We start from the raw sequence: 8384 nt of genomic DNA on the forward strand, positions 1-8384 counted from the left end.
TTTTGACTTTATATTGTAAAAGTTCATCTCGGCTGATGTTGCTAGCACGAGAAAAACCTTTATCAATGTCTTTCCTTTTGTAGCCTCGATGTTTTAGGTGACCGCGAAGTTCTTGTAGTTGTTTTTTGGCAACATCGTTGGTGGAGCAAATCCTTTTTATTCGCATGGCCTGGCTGTAGGGAATGCTCTTGGTGCAATGTTTAGGGTGACAACTTGAAGGAGACAGATATTGATGTTTGTCTGTGGGCTTGCAATACAGATCTGTAAATATGTTTCCATCCCTCACTTGCGTTGTAGTGTCAAGAAATATATATATATATATGATACAGGTGTGTAAACTGTTATTTTTTTAAGATGTCACATTCATAAATCAAATAAGAGGCAACGAAAACCAGGCATTCATTATTAAACTAAGATTGTGTGTACATATTTTATAACAAATATCAATAGAAATTAGTTTTTTATTAAGACAATACGTCATCAAATGCGAAATCTGTATTTTAAGGAGTTTGCTACTCAGTTTCAAAACAACAAGCTTTTCATAACACTAGTATATATTAATTGGAGATTAATAAATACACCAAAAAAGCCAAAAATATATATATATAAATAGGTCAATCCGCTTGTTTTCTAGAAATTAGCCATGGAAATTTTGGCGAGAAAATGTTCTCTCTTAATTTTTCATAGCTTTAGCATTGACAAGTTTAAGTTCACAAAAACTATTTGAAAAATAACAACGGTTTTATATGACTTTTATAGATGGCTTATAATTATGCATGTAAAAGATTTGTAAAAAGAAAAATGTGGGTCAAAGGGCAAAATGTTTTAAGGCATTCAAATGGAAGAAAAACAGAGGATTCCGAAAATCTGATAAAAATTCCAAGATAAGACTGGCATACTTCCTTAATAATCCTAATTCATTTCAGTTCAAGGACTCAAAAGTCGATCAACACAAAAAAAGATTTTTATTTTATTCTACAACTAGTTTCTTCCGATTACATTCATTATTCATAAAAGCCTATCCTTAGTTTTCGTACTGAGGTAATTACCTTTACTTGTAGAACTATTCCTTTAATTGATACAATTTGCATGCATTTTCGTTTCTTTTTTCTCCAAGTTGCATTTGAGATATGTTTAACAATATAGATGACCTTTTACTCGACATTGATGCTATAATGACAAATGATTGATGTGTTATAAGATTAAAATCATTGTAATAAAAATGAATAATTAAAATAAAGGATATCTTTGAACATGACCCGTCTAGTTAATAAAAGCAACAGTAGTATTCTGCTGTTCGAAATTCATAAATCGATGATGAAACCAAATCCGGGTTACAAACTAAAACTGAGGGAAACACATCAGATATAGAGGATAACTATGACACAACAGAAACACAACATTAAAATGTAACACACACAGAAACGAACTATAATATAACAATGGCCATTTTTCTGACTTGGTACAGGACAGGGTTGAACCTGGTTTTGTGGCATGCCATATAATAGTAGTTTAATAATGAGAATATCTATTATATGTTGATTGAAATAATGAAAAATACGTGCACTTATTTCATGCGTCCAGCTCGATTTTCATGATTTACCTTCATAAGGAACGATTAAAGTTAAATATTGTAAGGCTTAGGATGTACTAGAACGAAACAATAACTGGTTTAGGATATATGATAAAAAGTTCTAAACAATAGACGAATCCATCTAAGGTTAACTTTATTTTACCTGAGGAAATTGAAACCCTCGTTTCTTTATAATTTTAAAATCTAGAAACGGACAATTTTAGAAATTTTTTTAAATAACGTCTAAACTACAGACTACTGAGCTTTTGATATCCTCGGGGACTGATAGCCCACCAAAAGTTGTATCCACTTAGTGGTGGAAGAATTGTACGTAACATTTGAAGGTAATTCTGAGTACCATTCTGTATCAAATAGAAAACACAGGTTCGCAAAAGTTGTTTTTGTGTTCATTTCGTTAGGTGTTTTACATGAAGTGTTTTATATTTTCGTCGTTTTTCAATTATTGTCATGATATCGACGGTCTCTCTGACGTTTTGATTTGTTATTGCCTAATGTTTTCTTCTCTTTATGCCTCGGAATCTCAATTCTAATCCAGGTATTTTTAGTAAATCTTATGATTTACTATCATGATCAAATTTACAGGCTGGTGTGTCTGTCAACTTGGAACATTCGTTCTCCTTGTCACAAATTCAAATTAAACTTGGAGCACTCATTTTCTTTGTCACTTGAGATCTTTGGATAAAACTGAAAACACCCATTCTCTTTGTCACTGATTCAGATTTTGGAATATATATAACGTTTTATTTAAGAAGTAGAGTGCAATCAGATGTCTTCTTTTTCATAATTACTTGCGTGGACTTTTTCCTGAGGTTACAGTGGGGTTTTTTTGTTGTGAAAATGTTCCCATGTGCTTATTTTGTACATTTTAACCAAGTTTTAGCCAATCCTAATTAACTTCACATTCTGCAATCAGACGACCTACAATTATACATATTATATCAAAATAACATCAGACGGTAGTGAATTACTTCGACTTAACCTATAATAATCACATTTATTGTTTGAATTTCCATGTCCGTTTGACCGTACAAGATCGAAGGGATAGTCAAGGTCACTAAACACCTCCGCAGTTGTAAGTCCGATTCTTTCCTTCAGACATAGAAAGATGTGTGATACATAATATGGTGTAACAGCTTTCCTGGCTTTTTTCTTAAGCCTACAAAAATGCTTGTTTTCAACTGACCTTGAGGATAGCTACACATATCGAGTATTCAAAATACATATGCAAGTACTTTTAAGATACTCCAATTACAATTCAAGTTCAGTCACATATGAAAAGAAAATATAGGAGATACGATTGCTTTATGTGTTGACCTGTTTGCATATATGTTGTTTACGAAATGGTTCATGGTGTTTGAATATATCGTAATTTTACCAAGGGTTGGCCGTTTATGACAAATATTTTATTACGAGCGATAGCGATGCGGTAAAATATCGGCATAAAGGGATAGCCCATGGTAAAATCACGATATATTCAAGCCCCAAAGAACTATTTCGATTCTAAAAGGACAAATACGGCAATTGTTTTGAATCGAAGCGCTCTAGGTGAAGGCATGATTTGCTGGTCCCATAAATAAATGCAATATTAAATTGAGGTAGAAGATCGGAGAAAACTGAAAAAGTGACATGCTTAAATTATTTACAATAAAATATTTAGATAGGTTTGGATGAATCTAAATGATAATTATATGTCTTATGTGTATTAAAAAATGGCCTATCTAACACATTTTAGCATTGTTTGTTTACGTTTCCTTGTTTGGATGATTTTCGCTTTCCAAAGCGTGTATTTGCTCGTAAAATGGTTAAATTCTTACGTAATCGTTCTATTTGGTCGGATAGCTCATTCATAAAAAAGCTTATGACGCGAGAGTACGATCAGAACAGCTCAAACACTATATTCGTATGTTACCACGGTTGTGTTTTCAAAGTGTTTGAAGGATGTCATGTTAGAATGCATAATATTCTTTGATGCAGGCTATATACACTATTTGTATACATACATATATATAGTCATTTACTACACAACTCTTTGTTGACCCAACGAACCTGAATATAGTTAAAGAATATAATCTCATATTGTTAGATACATGTACCTGTCCGGTCGTTTATGATCTTCGGGTTTATCGATGCGTGTTGACAGCCTGTAATGAAAAAGGTCGTTAGCATACTGCCCTTGGATGGTGTAAAATTACCGTGTATGGTGTAATGGTGTATGGCATAAGGTGCAATGTTAGAAGGTGTATGGTGCTATGGTGTATAATGCTATGGTGTATGGTGCTATTGTGTATAGTGTAATAGTGTATGAGGAGTAATGTGGTGTGATTGTGTAAAGTGTGTATAAAGTGTGGTTATCAAAGTGAAAAACTATGCAAAATATTCATAAGAACTGATTTTTAATTTTGAACATTAATTTACAGAATGATAAATAATTTTGTAGTCGCACGCTTTCTGTGAAATTAAATTGCATTATTGATAATTTCGGATAGTGGAGAGGGAATGTGTAAGGTGTATGGTGTAATGGTGTATGGGGAATGGTCTTATGGTGAAATGGTGTATGGTGAATGGTGTAATGGTACACGTGTATGGTGTTATTGGGATAAGTTAACACCATCCAAGGAATGTATGCAAGCAATCATAGAAGCGACTGAAAGACTCAATTGTAATACACTCCTTCAAAACATCGCGTGCTGTTCTTATTGGTATTTTACAATCTACCATTGTTTTTCTTTATAGATATGAGATCATCAGTTGATACGTCTGCCCTGAGACTTTTATTTACCAACAAAATCCATGACGTCATTAGAGGAAGATTTAGATTTGTGACAAGATATTATTGATCTTTTAGACCATGAATATATGTTCGTGTTGCTTATTCTTTAGTTTTCTATGTTGTGTCATTTGTACTATTGTTTGTCTTTTTGTCTTTTTCATTTTTAGCCACGACGCTGTCAGTTTATTTTCTGGTATCTTTCGTTCCTCTTTTATCCGTACTTTTTTTTATTTAAGGCAGTTTGAAAATTTTACTGGATTCTTCAAATTGTTTGAATGATTTCCTTATCAAGATTAGGAGATGTTGTATCATTGCCGATAAGACACCATCAAACAAATTTCAATTGAATTTGATGTAAGCAATTAAATTCAATCGTGCAGCCTGCAACAATTGAAAAAACAAACCGTATAGACTGATTTGTAATAAAATGATTTACGGAAAAACAATATATAAGCCCTTTAAAGGTAGGTATGCTTATCCATTTCATTTCATGAAACAGACATGAAACACTTGACTATTCTGCATTCACCCAGCAAGAGATACATAATCTATAACCAATACGAAATAAGGAGATATGGGAAGATTTCAAACGAGTCAACTATCCACTAGAGTCCACACGAATCAGATGTCAGCAGCCATTACCGCACAACCTGTGGTCAAAATCAAAACCATATATCAAGGTATAAAGTCTCAAACATGAAAAAAAGTCAAACGAAAAAAAACAACGACCCGATATTTTTCAAAACAGACAGAATTAAAATCAATATGATAGATTCAATCCATAGTTTTTTTCTTCAAAAGCCAGCTTCATGAAATGGATAAGCATAAATATATTTAAAGGGTTTATATATTGAAAGCTATAACATTGCCAAACCAATAATGATGATAAAAATAGAATTTATTAAGACAGTTTAATAAAAAATTTAATAAAAATTTTCATGAACTCAAAAGATTTTCAAGTTTTATTGGAGTTTAAATTAAAACTGCAATTAGCTATTTTTCTCCTAACAATTAATAAATTGTTTTAATCATGAAAAAAAATGACAAAATATGACTGATCTTATTCAAAAGAAACATTATATATAGTAGAGTTACAAATCGAGAAAAGTCGCTTATTTAATGAGTTTAATGGACCAAAATACTTCACGGCTGAAATTTCACATGACGATAGATTAAACATTAAACTTCATTTTAGCCCAGTCGTAGAGTTTTCCCACGGTGCAGTGTTATTTTTAAATCGCATTAAAGTGTGATTTTCTGATTTTTGTCTTTTTCATTTTCAAACACATTTTGTAACACATTTTCAAATTATACGATAGTTTGAAATTTCAAATTATTTCTGTCTTTACAATGTATTCCAACCTTTCTGAAAAAATATTTTGCCTTGTTAGTACAATGTAGATAACACTTATTATCATATGGATAATGATTACAAAGTACTCCCATGTGATACTGAAGGGAAATGTATACTTTAGACTATAGAGTGTGTGATTTTCCTTTATAAGAAACCAGTACACCTCTGATCAGATAGATGCATGGTATTGGTATTGTCCAAAGTCTTTATGTAAAAAGGTACAACATTTATAACGATTTGGCCAATGAAAGCTTGAAAACAGTAACCACACAAAAGGTGGTAAGATTGTCAATTAAACAAATCTCCACAAAAGACAAAAACAATACATATTTTGGCGTTAATATTGAGTCACTGATAAGGTCTTTGCATCGGAACTAAACACATTTATTCTAAAAACAGTTGTTGGCATGACACGGGTTATGTTCTTCTCATATATGTTATGATGGTATGATACTAAACCCCTAACGGGAAGGATTGTGCCTGATGTTCATATGATGAAATCATAATCTTTCAGTCAGTTTAATTGAAGTCTGGAGCTGGCATGTCAGTTAACTGCTAGTTATCTATTGTTATTTATGTATTATTGTCATTTTGTTTATTTTCTTTGGTTACATCTTCTGACATCAGACTCGGACTTCTCTTGAACTGAATTTTAATGTGCGTATTGTTATGCGTTTACTTTTCTACATTGGTTAGAGGTATAGGGGGAGGGTTGAGATCTCACAAACATGTTTAACCCCGCAGCATTTTTGCGCCTGTCCCAAGTCAGGAGCCTCTGGCCTTTGTTAGTCTTGTATTATTTTAATTTTAGTTTCTTGTGTACAATTTGGAAATTAGTATGGCGTTCATTATCACTGGAGTAGTATATATTTGTTTAGGGCCAGCTGAAGGACGACTCCGGGTACGAGAATTTGTCGCTACATTGAAGACCTGTTGGTGACCCTCTGCTGTTGTTTTTTATTTGGTCGGGTTGTTGTCTCTTTGACACATTCCCCATTTCCATTCTCAATTTTACATACATTTGCAACAATAGGTCTTCAACAATAGGCAAATCCCTTCCATCATTTTCTACATTTGAAAATTCCTGTACCAAGTCAGGAATATGACAGTTCTTGTCCATTCGTTTTTGATGCGTTTTGTTATTTGATTTTGCCATGTGATTATAGACTTTCCGAATTGATTTTCCTCTGAGTTCAGTATTTTTGTGATTTTACTTTTTACCGCATAGTCAGCAATAAAGGGTCCGAATTGACAAATGTAAAACAATTCAAACGAGAAAAACGGCCTAATTTATGTACAAAACAATAAATAAAAATGTAACACAGCAACAAATGAAAACCACTGATATAACAGGCTTCTGACTTGGGAAAGCCACATACCAGAATGTGGCGAGGTTAAACATGTTAGCAAGCGCCCAACCTGCATTAAATATTGGTGTATACAAAAAGAAAATCAAATTTACAACCATAGGTTACTGTACGACCTTAAACACTGATCAAATCCCATACCGCATAGTCAGCTATAAAAGTCGTCAAAGGGACCATTAGGTTGATTTCAAATAGTGGAAGATCTAAATTATCATTGAATGCAGAACAATGCACCTGAACATAAACATAGGTTGATAAGATTTGTAGGTACATTGCTATTATGCATTATCGCACTACAATGATTTTAATTTGCAAGAACATGACGAAATATTTCTAGCGGGATCTTTCAAAATCTATAGACTGTGAAGCTATTGTGTGCAGGATATGTAAGTGAACTTATATGATAATTAGTCGGCCGCCTCCTTTTACCACTGAACTTCTTCTTCTATAGATTAGACCGTTGCAATGGTTTTCCCGTTTAAATGGTTTGAAGAAGAAGAAGAAGAAGAAGAAGAAGAAGAAGAAGAAGAAGAAGAAGAAGAAGAAGAAGAAGAAGAAGAAGAAGAAGAAGAAGAAGAAGAAGAAGAAGAAGAAGAAGAAGAAGAAGAAGAAGAAGAGAATTATGGGTCCCAAAGACATAAACAATCAAAAACATAAATATTTTCCTAATACAATACAAACAATGAAATAATAAAAAAGATGAATGAGAACTATTTCAGTTCTTAAAGAATATGTAGATAAAGAATCTATAGTATGTTTTTTTTTAAATACTAATATAAAAAACGAGAAACGAGAATCTTTTATGAACCACATCAACAAACGACAACCATGTCTGTTGTTGTTTTATGAAGAAAAAAAGAAAAAGGTGTACACATATTCCCAATGTGCTATTTCTCTAGTACTGATTGATTTATTAACATAAAAACAAAGTTCATTATTTTCGTGTCATGAATTTGAGCATCAGGATTATTTTTCATAGTTCTAACATCCTTTTAAAACGTAAAATCACAAAATACTGAACTCAGAGGAAAATCTAATTGGAAAGTCCATACTCACATGGCAAAATCAAATGACAAAACACATCAAAAACAAATGCACAAGAACTGTCATATTCCTGACTTGGTACAGCATTTTCAAATGTAGAAAATGGTGGATTAAACCTAGTTTTAAGTTTTACAATGATGCGTGAAGTAAATAATAAATAAAATGGTCAAAATATGGGTACAGCAGTCATCATCGTGTAACCATTTTAAAAGGAACAATTTAACAGAACACAAAAACATCTATATACAAACACAT

Source organism: Mytilus edulis, chromosome 5 (assembly GCF_963676685.1).
Source record: "Mytilus edulis chromosome 5, xbMytEdul2.2, whole genome shotgun sequence".
In the NCBI taxonomy this organism is placed as follows: Eukaryota; Metazoa; Mollusca; class Bivalvia; order Mytilida; family Mytilidae; genus Mytilus; species Mytilus edulis.